The sequence below is a fragment of the Silurus meridionalis genome, chromosome 4 (assembly GCF_014805685.1).
Source record: "Silurus meridionalis isolate SWU-2019-XX chromosome 4, ASM1480568v1, whole genome shotgun sequence".
NCBI lineage: Eukaryota > Metazoa > Chordata > Actinopteri > Siluriformes > Siluridae > Silurus > Silurus meridionalis.
Genome location: NC_060887.1, coordinates 3,042,206 through 3,062,003, shown reverse-complemented (window position 1 = coordinate 3,062,003; position 19,798 = coordinate 3,042,206). Strand labels below are relative to the sequence as shown.

The 19,798-nt window shown below is 37.0% G+C and overlaps 1 protein-coding gene and 1 pseudogene across 1 annotated transcript in view; one reads left to right on the top strand and one right to left on the bottom strand.

Annotated features, from left to right (window-relative positions):
* Positions 1 to 19,798, top strand: part of LOC124384578 (zinc finger protein 850-like) — a 1,373,244-nt gene that overhangs the window by 1,339,034 nt on the left and 14,412 nt on the right. The window lies entirely within an intron of this gene.
* LOC124384668 overlaps positions 1 to 19,798 on the bottom strand; it is a 920,651-nt pseudogene that overhangs the window by 896,243 nt on the left and 4,610 nt on the right.

Sequence of the window (19,798 nt, the reverse complement as noted above, 5' to 3'; positions counted from 1 at the left end):
CAGTTCTCACCATAAAGACTGGATTTTATAAAAACCTTTTGACAAAATAAATTGTTTCAATGTTATTAAATCTGTACTTGTTATTTCTACATTATTAATTACATTAATTTTAATCAGCTTCATTTAAATTCAGTTTCATTTATTTATATCACAAAAATTCAGGTTAAAAATTAAACATGAACCCCCTGTATGTAAAACAGTAAACAGTTTAAGTTTAAGACGGTTTAATATTATCAAGAAAAATATATATAATTATTAATATTAATGATAATAATAATAATAATAATAATAATAATAATAATAATAATAATAATAATAATAATGATAAAAATAACAATAATAATAACTGCAGTTGGTTGTCAGATTTCAGTCTTACACTGCCCTCTAGTGGCTCTGTCAGGACTTTATTTTTCTTTTTTTTACTTAAATATGCACAAATATTATTCATCGTTCTTGTTGTATAGTTATAGCAAGTTGAGGAGTCTCCCCCGTGTGGATGGAGGAGGAACTGCTACAGTTTAGATCCTGATTTGAGGTCAGATCAAGTTGAGTTCTAACAGTAAGTTTGATTGAGTTCTAACATGTAAATGGTACATTTAATAAATTTAGTACCACCTTCATGCAGGTTCTCAGCATAAATAGTGAATTTTATAAAAACATTGTTGGACAAAATAAATGTTATTAAATCTGTACTTGTCTTTTCTGGATCATTTAGTTTATTACATTAATATTAATCAGCTTTATTTAACTTCAATTTAATTTATTTATATTTATTATCACAAAAAAATGATTCACTGATCACTCAAATACTACTGTGTGTAATCTTCTAATAAACCTAATAGTGACATGGTGTTGTATAAATAATAGTAAATGTGAATATTCCTTTAGATAAATCATAATCATTTTATTATGAAAATCTGGCTTGAAAATACCGGTGTCCAAATACTTTTGACCACACAGTGTGTATCAGCTGAAAAGCCAGCTTGATCATTAACTTTAATTCAATCAAAATATTACTTTTAATCATATAAAATATTTTATATTATATAGTTGATTACAGATCATTGGACAAGACACCTGTCAGTCAAGATACACAGGTGAATGACAGGTGTTTCGTCCAATGATCAGTAAGTTTACAATCACAAACTATACCTACCTTTTCCGGTTTGTCTGACATGTCGTTGTGTTTTCGGATTTGTTAATTTGTTTTTGGATTTATTTTGTTTTTGGATTTGTTTTGTTTTTGCATTTGTTATTTTGTTTTCGGATTTGTTAATGTGTTTTGCACTTCTCGGCCACCGTACTAATTTGGTAATGTTTGTTTATAACTTGGTTTATTTAAAAAAGGCAACATTTAATGTAAAATTCAATTTAAAAGTGTAGTACAGTGTAATTCATCGTGATACCGCTAGAAGGAGCTAAAGTTTAGTAGAACATTACTGCCATCTACTGGACATCGAACACTTTTTAAAATGAAGTGGAAGATTAAACAGTACTGTATGATAAAGAAGTGTTTAAATAAAGACATTTATGTGCAGGAAGACCAGATGTAATTATTCCTACTGTTTGTGTTTCATTTATAATGTGACCCAGACAGCACCTATATTTTATAATCAGACAAACCGGAAAAGGTAGGTATCGTTTGTGATTGTAAACTTACCGATCATTGGACGAGACACCTGTCATTCACCTGTGTATCTTGACTGACAGGTGTCTTGTCCAATGATCTGTAATCAAATATATAATATAAAATATTTTATATGATCAAAAGTAATATTTTAGATTGAATCCCAGTGGAAATGCGACTGATCCGAAGCTGCTGCTTTTCAGCTGATACACACTGTGTGGTCAAAAGTATTTGGACACCGGTCTTTTCAAGCCAGATGTGGTTCATAAGTTCACCTAAAATGCACTTTATGACTTTTATCTGAAAGAAATATTTACATTTACTATTATTTATACAACACCATGTCACTATTATGGTTTATTATAAGATTACACACGGCAGTAGTATTTGAGTGATGTAGTGGTGAAGTTTTTTGTGTATAAGTGCAATATAAATAAATGAAATTCAAGTTAAATAAAGCCGATTAATATTAATGTAATAAACTAAATGATCCAGAAAAGATGAGTACAGATTTAACAACATTTATTTTGTCCAACAATGTTTTTTATAAAATTCACTATTTATGCTGAGAACCTGCATGAAGGTGGTACTAAATTTATTAAATGTACCATTTACATGTTAGAACTCAATCAAACTTACTGTTAGAACTCAACTTGATCTGACCTCAAATCAGGCTCTAAACTGTAGCAGTTCCTCCTCCACCCACACGGGGGAGACTCCTCAACTTGATATAACTAGACAACAAAACACTAATAATAATGTGTATATATTTAAGAAAAAATAAAGTCCTGACAGAGCCACTAGAGGGCAGTGTAAGACTGAAATCTGACAACCAACTGCAGTTATTATTATTATTAATATTATTATTATTATTATTATTATTATTATTATTATTATTATTATTATTATTATTATTATTATTATTATTATTTAATATTATTATTATTAATAATTAGATATTTTTGATAATATTAAACCGTCTTAAACTTAAACTGTTTACTGTTTTACATACAGGGGTTCATGTTTAATTTTAAGCTGAAATTTTGTGATATAAATAAATGAAACTGAAGTTAAATGAAGCTGATTAAAATTAATATAATAAATAATGTAGAAATAACGAGTACAGATTTAATAACATTGAAACTATTTATTTTGTCAAAAAGGTTTTTTTATAAAATCCAGTCTTTATTAGATTAGATGATTATTAAATTATTGTCATTACACATGTACAAGTACAATCAACAAACATTTGTTAACCAGATCAATAACAGCAATGCAGGATATTGATTTAGCATGAATTTACAGTTAAATAAAATAAAGACTATAAACAGTAATTAAAAGATGAATATGTAGTATACAGATGAATATATATATATATATATATATATATATATATATATATATATATATATATATATATATATATATATATATATATATATATATATATATATATATATATATATATATATATATATATATATATATATATATATATATATATATATATATTTGAACATGCTATACAGATGTTTATTTATACAAGAGTAACTATAAACAGATCTGTGATTTTATTAAATAAATGAGCAATTTTTAAAAGTCATAAAACAACATGATAAATGATCAGTGTTTATCAGTTGAGAAACTGCATGAAGTTAGTATTAAATTTATTAAAAGTATCATCTACATGCAAGAACTCAATCAAACGTTAGAATCCAATGAAAACTTGATCAAACCTCAAATCAGACTCTGAACTGTACGAATGCTATTTGTTCTGTTATTGAACTAGAAACAGTGAATGTTGAGATGTTTGGGAACAAAAGTTTATTTTTCTGGAGTGAAACTGCTGAAAAATTATTTTAAGGAAACAGAATGTTTTATGTTACAGATTTTTAGAACTGTTGAATCAGTGTTTACCAGTGAATCTATTGATTCAGATTCAATTGAATCGAAACCAGTGAACCGACTCTTCTGGACCTTATTACATTGGAACCGTAACATTTCGTTTTGCTCAGAGGTCCATTTGCTCGTGCTCGAACTGATTTTCCCCATAAGGATGAATGTAAAAGTGATTTAATCCGTGCCGAGATCTCATTCGATCGCTTATTTCTGCACTTAAAAAGTAATTGTAGCCTATTTTAACAAACAAATACACCGCAAATTACCGTAATGTAAACACAATTTAACAGTCACTGTCAGAGCTTGATTCTTCTCCGTGCGTCCCCGCACAGAGCTGTTCAGCTTACTAATCACACACCTGACTCTCGTTAGCACTCATCACCCAACCATATAAACCCCTCATTCACCCTCACCGCTGTCCGTTATTATCAATGGTTTGGCTGTACATGTCACGATTCTCCCGAGCTTGTGGTCGAAAACGGGGAACCACGAGTTTGCTCGGATCTCCGTTTGCTCGTACAATAGGTTGTTTGTACAACGGGGTTTTACTGTATCTACAGAGTTTAAATTAACAAACAAAACTGAATGGATTGAGTTATTAAAATTAATTTATTGAATTAAATTATTTTGTAATGTTTTGAATGCCAAAGTGTGATTTCTGATGTTTTTAACTAACTGAGGTTGTTAAAAGTTTTATTTTAACAGTAGATGTTATAAGGCTGCATTCTAACTAAACTTTTATTTTTAATAGAAAATAAAAGAAAAAAAACACAACAAAATTTTAAATATTACATGTTCATTAAACATTACAATAATTATAGATTTGTACTTTATTATATGTAAGACATGTGCTCACATGCTGAATCTAAACCTGCCCAGAGCTTTACAGATTTTTACTCTCCAGTGCTGCCATTTCCTGTTTCTCAGGAATTATTGAGGAAGTTGTAAGGATGGTCAGATCTTTCCATGAGATCAGACCCTGAGAACTGCCATGCAACAAAACAATAAACTTTCTAATCTGAGGAGAAGATCTCTTTAATTTGAGGAGAGGAAGACATCTGTTCAGCTGCCCACTCACCCATCCTTGAGCCCCCTCTTTCCCTCCTGGGGATATGACCGGGTCATGGAAAGATGATTAAGAAGTTCCTGGAATTCAAGCTACTATACTTGCATACTGCAGTTATTATAATTTAAGAATGTATTCATTTTAACTTTACATGTTTGGTATCATTTTAAAGATTTCAGTGCGATTGGAAATGTGATCTCAGTACAATATCAGTAGAACAGACCAAAAATAAAGATCTCAGGTTTGGGGAAAATTCTGTCCTACTGATGTGAGATTTGTCCCAGAGAAGATCTTTATCTTTATTAGTTTTTTGTTTTTGTATTTTTTACCACAGGAGGGGTTTTTAGGTCACCTCCAGTCCCAACTAAAGAAATTAAAAATAGCTCCTACAGTCAAATAAATAGTTTTTATTGTCATTTTAATCATATGCTGTACAGTTGGTGCAGTACACAGTAAAACATAATATTGCTTAAGGACCGAAGTGCTCCATAATACAAGGCAAAATGACACAAAGCAACACAGAACTAAAATCTAAGTAAGATGTGAGGTGCCCACCCAATGGCCCAATGAAGGAATCCACTGGTGTGGGTGAAGGTATGCTGTGTGTTAGTCTCTCGTGCGGCTGTAAAAGATTACTCAAATGGATTGCACTTTGTTACATGAATCTAATTTTTACCTCTAATCTGAGTTTAATTAATAATAAAGATTTAACTTGAATATCGCTAATTTAAGATGATCAACTTATTGGTTGCATTCCATCTTTTAAATTAATCATTCATTATGGATCTGGAGTCGCTTAGAACCTTGTGCTCGGCTAACGATAACTGCTCAAGGAGGCACATTGGCCAGTCTGAATCTTAGTCAGAGGATATAATGGTAAACTAATATTCTTTAAGTAGACCTCTCAATGCTTGCTCATGCATAAAGAATAATGTATTTAGTCACATAGTTATAACTTGCTAAATCAGTGATATTCAGAAATCAGAAGGTCTCAGACGTTGTGCTCTATGCTCCATCCGTTCATGAGCCTTCAGTTTGTACGATCCTGGTCATAGATTTGCGGTAACACCAGGCTACATAATCAACTAGATATAAATGATTTCAGGAAGTTTCAGAGTTAATCAAGAATTTTACATTTATTTGCCAGGCAATAATCAAAACAAATTTCACATCTAAAACAAATAATAGAAGCATGACATGATCAGCATAATACCAAATATTTTAACAATGCAGTTTACTAAAGAAATGTTAAAGAATCACTGTACCTGGCAATAGAGACACACAGAGAAGTTCTGACTACAGAATGCTTGTTTCGCCAAATTTCCTTAAATACCGAAACCATCGTAAACACTTGTAAATTCAAAGTGATAAAAGCTTCTGACTTCAACTCAGAATGTGTAAATCACATTTAATTTAAATTAATTCAAGTAAAAAAAACAGCAAACAGGAATAACAGAATTACTAATGTAGAATAGTTCACTGGTGGGTCTATGCAGATTCCTCGGCTGCACACCTACAAAACAGTAAAGAAAGAGAAGACAGAAAAGGCAATTTAGTACATTTTAAAATACTACCATTCACAGCAGCATCTAAAAAAAACATGCATCAATATAATTAAGACGTATCCTAGAATCTCATCAGTGAATTGTTCCCACCTCTGCCTCACACAGTAATAACTTATGCCGGGGGACCAGTCATGGAATCCAAAACTCATGAATCTAACAATTAAAATATCAACCTTGTGTTTGAACTTGACACTTAAATGAATATTTGGCTATTGATTGAACAATGATTCTGATCAGCTGAAAGATGTAAATCACACCTCGGATCACGGTGGACCAGAAAGTTCAATGCACTGCAACTGAAGAAAACATATGCAAATAAAAAAACACCAGCAATTTAAGAAAACATCATCATCAGCTAAACAACACGAGCTGCAAATCCTCACAACGCAACTAAATACAGAAACGTCCTGCAAATCCTCACAACACAACCAATTCATTTACACTGCAAACAGCACAGACCACAAAATAAATGTTTCATGGGGACCCCAACAAGTGACGACCCCGGGACTGCTTGTTCAGTGTCTATTGATCAGTGGTGGTGTTGATGATCTGAAAGGTGACATCCTGATCATGATTCCTTGGCTTTGCAAGTTAACATAATAACGTTTAACAGTTAATTGTGTATTTCATCAGATTATTTAGGATAATAATATCCAAAAGGCCAAGGAATCATAAACTCACCTTTCAGGTCATCGACACACATCAACACCACTGACGAATAGACATCGAACAATAAGCAGTTTCAGACGGGTTTGTCACTTGTTGTGGTCCCCTTGAAACATTTATTTTGTGATCTGTGCTATTTGGTTGTGTTGTGAGGATTTGCAGCGTGTTTCTGTGTTTGGTTGTGTTGTGAGGATTTGCAGTGTGTTTCTGTGTTTGGTTGTGTTGTGAGGATTTGCAGCGTGTTTCTGTGTTTGGTTGTGTTGTGAGGATTTGCAGCGTGTTTCTGTGTTTGGTTGTGTTTTGAGGATTTGCAGCGTGTTTCTGTGTTTGGTTGTGTTGTGAGGATTTGCAGCACATGTGTTGTCAAACTTATAACGTTGTTTTTTTTATTTGCTGGTGTTTTTTTCTATTTGCATGTGTTTTCTTCTCAGCCACCGTATAGATGCCTTGAGGATAAGTAAGATATTTTTTCATCTAAGGGTGGAGTTTTCCTCTAATTAAACAGAGGCAAAAACAGTGATCGGGATAAAATATTATTAATTGTGCAGCCCTAGCTATAGGTTATATGACTTACACTTCCGGCTGTACTGCCCTCCGATCACGGTCCCGCTGAGCTCTCAAAGCACGGTTGCCTTCTCTGTCTCTTGCATTTGTGAACCATTTACCAAGCGCTTTCTCCAGCTCTCTCTTACTGACAGTTTTCAGCAAACGCTTCTGCTTCAGGCTTCCTGTTATACAAAAAAATTGTATAACAAACCATTATTTGTATGCATGCAAGTTACATGAGCATAAGACTATCAGTAAAAAAAAAAAAAAAACCCACAAGGTTGTAAACACCTTTTAATCCACCATTTGCCCAAACTGTTAACTGATCTGACTGACTTTATAAACAGCGCAAAATGACGTTTATTATCTTTATCGTAGTTATAACGTATTATATTTTTAGTAATGTTTAGAAAAAAAAAAAATTTGATCAGTCACACCATGAAGTTATGGAAAAGATTAGGGTTTGATTTTCCCAAAGCTTTACAAACATCTTTATAACATCTTTATAACAGCTCCATTCTTTTCCAGACTGATAGATCTCAAATACTTTGTATATGTATATGTATATTATATATATACATGTATATATATAATATACATATACATATACAAAGTATTTGAGATCTATCAGTCTGGAAAAGAATGGAGCTGTTATAAAGATGTTATAAAGATGTTTGTAAAGCTTTGGGAAAATCAAACCCTACTCTTTTCCATAACTTCATGGTGTGACTGATCAAATTTATTCCCCTGTAGTTACTGCAGGTCTGCACATCTCCCTTATTCTTAAAGATTGGTACCAGCACACTCCTTCTTCATTCCTCAGGCATCCTCTCACCTTCCAAGATCTTGTTAACCAATCTGTTTAAAAACTCCACTGCATCTCTCCTAAACGTCTCCGTGCTTCTACCGATATGTCATCTGGTCCAACCGACTTTCCACTCTTCATCCTCTTAATCACTGCTATCCACTTCCTGCTTCACCATCTCCACACCATCCAACCTTCTCTCTCTCTCACTTTCCTCATTCATCAGCTGCTCAAAGTACTCCCTCCAGCTTCTCAACACACTCTCCTTACTAGTCAACACATTTCCATCTCCATCCTTTATTGCTCAAACTTGCAGCACATCATTCCCAAGTTGGTCTTTCTGCCTGGCCATCGATACAAATCCTTTTCTCCTTCCTTAGTGTCCAACTTCTCCTATGGCTCCTCAAATGCCTCTTCCTTGGCTTTCACCACATCCCTCTTCACCTGCTGCTGCATCTCCTTGTACTCCTGCCTACTTTTCTCATCACTCTGTCAAACCCAATTCTGTTTTTCCAACCTCTTTTTCCTTCTGCTCTCCTGCACTTCCTCATTCCACCACCACATCTCTTTGTCTTCCTTTCTATTTCCAGATGTCACACCAAGTACCTTTCTAACTGTCTCCCTCATCACTTCTGCAGTAGTTCCACAATCATCCAGCACCTCTTCACCACCACCGAGCCCCTGTCTGACCTCTTCCCTGAATCTCACACTACAGCCTTCCTCCTTCAGTTTCCACCATCTTATTCTTTTTCCAGTCCTCTCTCTGCTCCTCTTCTTCTTCACCTCCAAAACCATAGGACATGACATGGGGTTACCAGCGTGACACTAAAACAGGTAGTAGTAATGACTACTTTTTACTTAATGTACTTAATGTCAGAGCCCAAACCTCTTTACCTAAACTTGAGAAAAAAATGTATAGTCAGTACTTCAGCTTTTACCTGAGTATTTTAAAACATGAGTATCTGTACTTCTATTGAGTGAAGGATGTGTGAACCTTTGCCACCACTGGCTTTAATTATGAAATGTTTGCCAACATATTACAGTTATAATTTAGATAAATAGTACTAATAAACTACCCACTCTGTGCAATTTGTATAAGGTATTTCAGTGTGTAAACTAATCCTAATGTGGAGCAAAAGTGTATTTATATATAAGTAAATCTGTATTATTTAGTTTTTGCAACACTGAGCTGCACACATATTTAAACCTGTAATGTTTGCTTATACTATACATTTAAATGAACCATATTAACTTGGTCAAAAAAACCCAGCCATTAGGGGGGCACAAGCCAGTGCACTCTAAGTGCCGGTCCCAAGCCCGGGTAAATGGGGAGGGTTGCGTTAGGAAGGGCATCCAGCGTAAAACGTGCCAAATCAAATATGCAGATCACAAATGAGAATTTCATACCGGATTGGTCGAGGCCTGGGTTAACAACAACCGCCACAGGTATCGTTAGCCAATAGGGTACCGGTGGAAATTGGGCTACTGTTGGCCGAAGGAGGAGAAGGAGAGGAGGAAGACGTCTACAGAGACGGCAGGAAAAGGAGCAGTGTAGGAGAGTAGAGGTTCAGGTTGGTACTTTAAATGTTGGTACTATGACGGGTAAAGGGAGAGAGGTAGCTGATATGATGGAGAGGAGAAAGGTAGATATGTTGTGTGTTCAGGAGACCAAGTGGAAAGGGAGTAACGCCAGGAACATTTTAGGTGGGTTTAAACTGTTTTATCATGGTGTGGATAGGAAGAGAAATGGTGTAGGGGTGATTCTGATGGAAGAGTACAGTAAGAGTGTAGTGGAGGTGAAGAGAGTTTCTGATAGGGTGATGATCGTGAAGGTGGAAGTTGAAGGGATGATGATAAATGTCATCAGAGCCTATGCTCCACAAGTTGGCTGTGAGATGGAGGACAAGGAAAGATTCTGGAGTGAATTAGATGAAGTTGTAGATGGTGTACCCAGGAAAGAATGATTGGTGATTGGGGCAGACTTTAATGGGCATGTCAAGTCAAGTCAAGTCAGGTTTATTTGTATAGCGCTTTTCACAACAGACATTGTCTCAAAGCAGCTTTACACAAATCAACAGTTAAGGTGAATGGTGTGAATTTGTACCTGATGAGCAAGCCGTGGCGACTGTGGCAAGGAAAAACTCCCTTAGATGTTATGAGGAAGAAACCTTGAGAGGAACCAGACTCAAAAGGGGAACCCATCCTCATTTTGGGTGACATCAAGAGTTTGATCATAAATCTTTCAACAATACAGAACACTGGAGAGTGAGGACTAACATGATTACTGGAGTATAAGATTATAAGTGATGTTCTTTCTGCAGTCTTAAACAGTCTATATGGTTAGTAGCTCCTAGTTTTATAAGCTCAACATTTGTGATCATCACAGATCCAGCATCAGCTTCTCCATGCCAGAGCCTTTAAACACTCCAGGAGGTCCAATGTCAAACTCCACACATGTAGCGGGATCCAAATGGCACTGGTACGTCTCTAGATGGTTCGGGATGTTTGTGAGTTTGGCATCTACTTCTTCAAAGGTCCGTAATCATCAAGATGGTGGGATGTGACTGGAGCTGGCCAAACCTCAGGGTGTCTCGGGATGGGGAGAGAAAGAGAAGCAGTGGGGAGGAATTAGCGTAGCTGCTGTTCATGATATTAACAGCACAAGTTGATAATGTGCATGTGATCAGATGTTCTGGAGCACAAGGTTATGATGTGATGTGTGTTATGTGTAGGCTTTGCTAAAAAGATATGTTTTTAATCTACACTTAAACTGGGTGAGTGTGTCTGAGCCCCGAACACTGTCAGGAAGACTATTCCAGAGTTTAGGAGCTAAATGTGAAAATGCTCTACCACCAAACAAGCCCAGAGTTTTGAGATCTTAGGGAGCGTGGCGGATTGTAGCGAGTTAAAAGACTGGATAGATACATGGGAGCCAAACCATTTAGTGCTTTATAAGTGAGTAGCAGTAGTTTGTAGTCTATTCGAAAATTAGCAGGAAGCCAATGTAGGGAACGATAGGATTGGGGTTATGTGATCATATATGTATGTAGGTGTAGGGAACAGAGGTGATGAGGAGGTGATGAGTAGGTATGGTTTTAAGGAGAGGAATGTGGAAGGGCAGATGGTGGTAGATTTTGCTAAAAGGATGGAAATGGCAGTGGTGAACGTGTATTATAAGAGTGAAGGAAGGTGCACACAGGTGGACTATGTGCTATGCAGGAGATGCAACCTGAAGGAGATTGGAGACTGTAAGGTGTTGGCGGGGGACAGTGTAGCTAGACAGCTTCGGATGGTGGTCTGTAGGATGGTTTTGGAGGCGAAGAAGAAGAGGAGAAAAGTAAGGATTGAAAGAAGAATAAGATGGTGGAAACTGAAGGAGGAAGAGTGTAGTGTGAGGTTCAGGGTAGAGCTCAGACAGGGGCTTGGTGGTGGTGAAGAGGTGCCGGATGATTGGGCAACTACTGCAGGAGTGATGAGGGAGGCAGCTAGAAAAGTACTTGGTGTGACATCTGGAAATAGAAAGCAAGACAAGGAGACGGGGTGGTGGAATGAGGAAGTGCAGGGGAGCATTATGGGAAAGAGGTTGGCAAAACAGAAGTGGGATCGACAGAGTGATGAGAAAAGTAGGCAGGAGTACAAGGAGATGCGGCAGCAGGTAAAAAGGGATGTGGCGAAAGCCAAGGAAAAGGCATATGAGGAGCTGTATAAGAGTTGGGACACTAAGGAAGGAGAAAAGGATTTATACCGATTGGCCAGGCAGAGGGACCGAGCTGGGAAGGATGTACTGCAAGTTAGAGCAATAAAGGATGGAGAGGGAAATGTGTTGACTAGTGAGGAGAGTGTGTTGAGAAGGTGGAGGGAGTATTTTGAGCAGCTGATGAATGAGGAAAATCAGAGAGAGAGAAGGTTGGAGGATGTGGAGTTGGTGAAGCAGGATGTAGATAGGATTAGTGAGGAGGAAGTGAGAGCAGCGATTAAGAGGATGAAGAATGGAAAGTCGGTTGGACCAGATGACATACCGGTAGAAGCGTGGAGATGTTTAGGAGAGATGGCAGTGGAGTTTTTAACCAGATTGTTTAACAGGAATCTGGAAGGCGAGAGGATGCCTGAGGAATGGAGAAGGAGTGTGTGAGAGTGTGCTGGTACCGATCTTTAAGCATAGGGGAGATGTGCAGACCTGCAGTAACTACAGGGGAATTAAGTTGATCAGTCACACCATGAAGTTATGGGAAAGAGTAGTGGAAGCCAGGCTGAGAGAAGAGGTGACCATCTGGTGACCAACAGTATGGTTTCATGCAGAGGAAGAGCACCAAATATGCCTTATTTGCTTTGAGGATGTTGATGGAGAAGTATAGAGAAGGACAGAAGGAGTTGCATTGTGTATTTGTGGATTTAGAGAAAGCGTACGACAGAGTGCCAAGAGAGAAGTTGTGGTATTGTATGAGGTAGGCAGGTGTGTCAGAGAAGTATGTGAGGGTGGTGCAGGACATGTATGAGGACAGTGTGACGGCAGTGAATTGTGCAGTAGGTACGACAGACTGGTTCAGGGTAAAGGTTGGACTGCATCAAGGATCGGCCCTGAGCCCTTTCCTGTTTGCAGTGGTGATTGACAGGTTGACGGACGAGGTCAGACAGGAGTCTCCCTGGACTATGATGTTTGCAGATGATATTGTGATTTGTGGTGAGAGTAGGGAGCAGGTTGAGAAGAGCCTGGAGAGGTGGAGATATGCGCTGGAGAAAAGAGGAATGAAAGTCAGTAGGAGTAAGTACATGTGTGTGAATGAGAGGGAGGGCAGTGGAGTGATGCGGTTGCAGGGAGAAGAGGTGGAGAAGATGGAGGAGTTCAGGTACCTGGGGTCAACAGTGCAAAATAATGGAGTGTATGTTAGAGAAATAAAGAAAAGAGTGCAGGCAGGGTGGAGTGGGTGGAGAAGAGTGACAGGAGTGATTTGTGATAGTAGGGTATCTGCAAGAATGAAAGGGAAAGTTTATAGGACTGTGGTGAGACCTGCAATGTTGTATGGATTAGAGACAGTGGCATTGAGTAAGACAGGAGGTGGAGGTGGAGGTAGCAGAGCTGAAGATGTTAAGGTTTTCGTTGGGAGTGACGAGGATGGACAAGATTAGAAATTAGTTTATTAGAGGGACAGTGCATGTAGGATGTTTTGGTGACAAGGTGAGGGATGCGAGATTGAGATGGTTTGGACATGTGCAGAGAAGGGACATAAATTATATTGGTAGAAGAATGCTGAAGATGGAGCCACCAGGTAGGAGGAAAAGAGGAAGGCCATGGAGGAGGTTCATGGATGTGGTGAGGGAAGACATGCAGGTAGTGAAAGAGGCAGATGTAGAGGACAGGGTGGTATGGAGACGGATGATCCGCTGTGGCGACCCCTAATGGGAGCAGCCGAAAGAAGAAGAAGATTAACTTGGTCAAAAAGCACATTGCACCATTTTCTTTATTTTTAAGTGGAAATTAGTTTTGTATTTGTATGCACATGTAATTTTCGTATGCAGCATGTAGTGTAAATATCCATTAGATTTGAGTTATTTTGGTTATTAATTAACATTTATTTCCATTTGGTGATGAAGCTCGGGTGTTCTTGTATTCAGAGCAGTGAGAACTGCATACAATTCTAGACTGAGACTCCTGAAGTTACTGAGTGTCACAGTTGGACCCTGGAAACACAGATTTTAATGCTCCCACATTGAAGTTGATTGCTTTCCAATTTATTCTTTCTGTATAATTGAATTTTGTTAATAACTGAAATTTAATTTAGTAAACAACAATGATTTGTTGATACTTCATAATCATCTATGATATAGAATCAAAACATTGTTTCTATCACCAGCATTTCTATTTTCTTTCTTAGAAAAAATAAAGTATAAGTTAACAAACAATAGCAAGAGAAAAATAAGTGAACTGTTCATGAAATAATCACAAAAAAATGTTTTTAATGACACCGAGACTCATACAGTCCATTTAGAATAATCAACTTTTAACATTCATCTTAATCTCAAAGGTGTTCAGTGAAGTCGAGATTAGAGCTCTGTGCAGGCCAGTTCAGTTCTTCCACACCAAACTCATCCAACCATGTCTTTATGAACCTCAGTTTGTGCACTGTGGCATGGTCATGCTGGATTAATAAAGGGCCATCTCCAAACTATTCCCACAATATTAGAAGCATAGCATTGTCCAAAATGATTTGGTATGCTAAAGTAATTAACATTTCACTACACTTTAAGTCAAGGGCTGAGTCTTACCCCTAAAGTACAGCCCCATACCATTACCACTCCTCAACCAAACCTTACAGTTGACTAATAAACGTATTAGAAGTTGGATAAACACAAAAAATGAACGTCGGTGCAAAATACCTAAAGGTTTATACATTTAACATTTTAGATTTAAAAAAGGCTTGAGGGTGAGATTTGTCTGCACTTTAATTCTTATAGGTCCAGACATATACAACAAAAATCTATTCCCTGATCTTGCTGTGTAACCGTGTGATCAAGCTCAAGTTTGCAGTAAATCAGTAACATTGGGCTCAGGGGACAATGGATTGGAAGCCATTTCATTAGATAATGTTCAGAAAGCACATATGGGTGAGATGCTCAGGTAGCCTCATACATGCTGCCATAAAATGTAGTTGTAGTGTAACTGTAGATGGACCAACAATGTTCTGATGGCTTGGAATGGAGTCCAGTTTGTTAGAGCTAATTAAAATTAACATTACAATTTAAAGATCCCCCGATATTTACAGAACAATTTCCCTTTACATCCCTTCAAATAAGAAATTTAAGAAGATGATTTGTTTTATGGTTGTATGTTAGAGCACTTGTGGTTCCTTAAGGAGCATTGATGAATATAGCTCCGTCCACAGTGTCCACAGAGGTACAGCTTCTGTCCTGTATGACTCTGCTGGTGGCTGAGGAGGGCACGCCGAGCACTAAAACTCTTCCCACACTGTTTACAGTGATACGGCTTCTCTCCTGTGTGGATACGCTGGTGTCTAAGCAGATGACTCTGTTGAGTAAAAAACTTCCCACACTGATCACAGTGATACGGCTTCTCTCCTGTGTGGACACGCTGGTGTGATTTGAGATTACTCAGGTGAGTAAAACTCTTTCCACACTGTTTACAGTGATACGGCTTCTCTCCTGTGTGGATACGCTGGTGTGATTTGAGATGATCCTGTTGAGTAAAACTCTTCCCACACTGTTCACAGAAATACGGCTTCACTCCTGTGTGGACACGCTGGTGTATTCTAAAATTTCTCTGATGAGTAAAACTCTTCCCACACTGTTCACAGTGATACGGCTTCTCTCCTGTGTGGATACTCTGGTGTGATTTGAGAGTACTCTGGTGAGTAAAACTCTTCCCACACTGTTTACAGTGATACGGTTTCACCCCTGTGTGAACACGCTGGTGTGATTTGAGACTACTCGGGTGAGTAAAACTCTTCCCACACTGTTCACAGTAATACGGCTTCTCTCCTGTGTGGATACGCTGGTGTGATTTGAGAGTACTCAGGTGAGTAAAACTCTTCCCACACTGTTCACAGTGATACGGCTTCACTCCTGTGTGGACACGCTGGTGTGATTTGAGATGATCCTGTTGAGTAAAACTCTTCCCACACTGATCACAGTGATACGGCTTCTCTCCTGTGTGGATACGCTGGTGTCTTTTCAGAACAGCAATTTTAGTAAAACTCTTCCCACAATCTGAGCAGTGGTGCATCTGAAAAACAATATAAAATGATTCAATATACTGTAATAATTTTAGATGTGGTCTTGCATGTTATCAGAAATGTCTGCTATAGTAATCTGATATGGGTTGAAACAAGTTAAATGAGAGGTATTTTGAGGCCTTTTAGAAAAGCTTTAACCTTTAACCCGGCCTCGACACAGATTTTGGGACTCACAGCTTAAATGCTCTAACTAACTTTAAATGTTCACAGTTCCTGATAAAATGTGCTACATACACAATTTAAATATCTTTTAAAAGAAGACACTTTGAGTCCATTATTCACATGTTGATATTGCTCAAAAAGATAATAAGTTATAGATGATTAAGTACTGTAAAAAAAAAAAACCTTAAATGAAATTTTTATTCCTTCATATATAAATACATGAAATCAGTCCTGGAGCAAAGCCACATTTCTCAAGAGTTTATATGTTAAAATTGAATGAAGATATCATAAAAATGAGATTCCTACAAACATTTGTCTGAGACCATGTCTGGTTCGCCCCTCCCCGCCCAGATTTTAGGACTCACAGCTTAAATGCTCTAACTAACTTTAAATGTTCACAGTTCCTGATAAAATGTGCTACATACACAATTTAAATATCTTTTAAAAGAAGACACTTTGAGCTTTACTCTCAAACATCAAAGTTGAAATTGCTCAAAAAGATATTAAGTTATAGATGATAAATCCCATGAATATACATTTCCTGCATTGAACATTATTTTTATTTGATATATAAATACATGAAATCAGTCCTGGAGCAATCCAGAAAAGTACTGGGTTAAAAGCCACATGTCTCATGAGTTTATATTTTACATTTAATGAAGATTTTCATAACAAATGAGATTCCTACAAACATTTCACTGAGATTATGTCTGATCCTTTTGTCCCTCCCGCTGTGTGAGAGACACCTGCAAAACTCAGGTGATCATTCATACTCTATTCATACAGTCTGCATATTAATGAATTGCTGACCATTAAAGGCTTTTGTTATACATGTTTGGGGCTATTGATGTTGATTTGGCATTCATATTGATGGCAGGTATCCAGACAAGCTATTGTTCTACAGTCATGACCATTCATATTGATGTCTGGCCATTCCAATCTCAACAATACACACACACACACACACACACACACACACACACACACACACACACACACACACACACTAACTTTTCAAGCATTTCTCTTAGAAAAACAAACAGGCAATAAGACCAATAAAATCGTATAAAACTATAAAGGAAGATATATTGTAACTTACAGATGTAAAATCACATCTCCATGCAGATCTCCAAGTCTCTGTTGTTACTCCGCCCTTTTTTCCTTGTTTTCTTTGTTTTCTTGTAAACAAAGTCCAGTTAAGACCTATAAACAGCTGTTTGTGTTGACCTGAGAGCTGCATCACTTCCTGGTTTGTCACTATGCACATGCTACTTCTGGCAGAAAGAGTTTGTAAATTGTAATAAAACTAAGACTCATACACGTGGAGAATAAAATCCTCCCATATATCGTTAGAATCCTGCACTTATTGGCTACATTTGCCATCAATCATTTTGCTTCCATAATGCTAATGGCTGGAAAGAAAAGGTTTGAAATGAGATGCGCGCATAAAAAAACATGATGACACCTGCAGAGAGTAGAGACTCCACCCAAGATTCCACCGCTTTTACTTTTTATTTTTTTTTTGTGGTCTCAACCGTTTTTAACACTATTTTCTACCAGCCATATGTTTTTTTTTACCAGCAAGATGTCTTTTTTTTATGTGAAAATTATATAATAATGTAAGTAGTGCGTTTTTTTTATGCATGTTGTTATTGTGTACTGCTTACACAATATCAGCAAATACATGCTGACTCCTACCATGCCTAACTTGTTTACTGTTGTTTACTGGTTAACTGCACACTGCCATAAACATTTTCTGTGTATGTGTATATATATGTATATATGTATATGTATGTATATATACATATATATTTAGATATCTTTATATCTTTATTTATCTGCCTTCTTTTTCTTACTATATTTTTCTTTAAATTATTATATTTATATTTTTATTCCCCTTTTTACCCTATTTTATTCCCTCATGCCGGACCGTCGTTAAAAGCATTTCACTGCATGTCGTACCCTGTATGTATGTGTATGTGACAAATAAAATTTGATTTGATTTGATTTGAAATACATCTTATTTTCAATTCCAGGAAACAGAGAAAAAGACTGTGGAACCTGTTGTGCTTCTGTGATAACATCAGAGCTTAACAGGATTCAGTCCACGATCACAAAGCTACCTGAAACTATGTTCAAGCAATGTTTGGGTGATTTTGGATTTAGCAAAATACATTTCTGATTCAGAACATTTGCTAATAGTAGCTCTCATTAGACAAGGTTTAAAATCTGGACTGGTGCAAACAATCAATTTTAGCTGATCTGGATGCTGTCTTTCAAATGATGTGTGAAAATCCTGTGGTTGGGACAACAATACATTGATGACGACTGCAGGTAATTATCTGTGGCTGTCAAAAGCAGCAACCTACTTCCTCCTAATGGCCTATGAGGGCATTTTCAATCAACTTGTTAGCATGTACCTCCGCTTTCAGACTCTCAGCTGAAAATCACCTACCTAAATGTAAATGTGAACAGTTCCTGACATACTACATACACAATTTAGATACATTTAGAAAGAAGATACTTTGACCCAGCCATTAGTGTTGCACATGTCAGTGCACTCTTAGTGCAGGTCTCAACCCCGGATATATGTGGAGGGTTGCGTTATGAAGGACATCCAGTGTAAAACATGTGCCAAATCAAACATGCAGATCACAAATCAGAATTTCATACCGGATCGGTCAAGGGCCGGGTTACAAACGACCACCACAGGTATCGTTAGCCAACAGGGTACCGGTGGAAATTGGGCTACGGTTGGCGGAAGGAAAGAGAAGAAGAGGAGGAAGACGTCTACAGAGGCAGCGGAAAAAGAAGAAGTGGAGGAGAGTGGAGGTTCGGGTTGGTACTTTAAATGTTGGTACTATGACTGGTAAAGAAGGTGCTTGAGATGGAGGATAAGGAAAAATTCTGGAGTAAGTTAGATGAAGTGGTATACATGTTTTGCTTTCTGTATCTCCTCACTCACTCCTACAGGTGGTAATGCTTTGGATTTGTCTGATATTCCTCTCTGGATAAAGACACTAATGCCATCAGAGAGTTGAATGGAAAGCTGGTGAGCAGGAGGTCACTGTGTATCACTATGGCTGAGCAGTGGACAGGGAGCAGCCGCCACACCAAGCCCTACCTCCATCCATCCAGGAACATGCAGTGGCTCCATCTACAGCGTAAGTCATACTGTCCTCATAATGTCCTACAAAACTTTACTAAACACACACACTGTGTACCGGTCAAACACACACATTATGTAAAGTAACACATCTCTGTTTTTCACTTTCAGGTCATCGTGTTGTCGTTCTGCTCCACTGAATTCATCATTTTATTTATTTTGCTTTTATTAATTATTTCTTTCTCTTTTTTACAGAAATAGTTTTATTACTGTAAATAAATATGTAAATAACTAACAGTAATGAAGGTGTTTCATTATTGATCATTCATAAAATTCCCTCTTAATACATGAGAACTTTCATTAGAACTGAAAGAGACGGTGCTGTGAAAAGAGAACAGTAATAACAGAGTTGTGTTCGTGAAAACCCTGGAAACAGATCATGTAAATACACTACTCTGACGCTGACACCATTTATTTAATGGATGAATAAAATTGATCTGAAATAAATTCAAATATTTAAGCTGTAATACTGCACTGTATTTAACTTATTATTATTATTATTATTATTATTATTATTATTATTATTATTATTATTATTATTATTATTA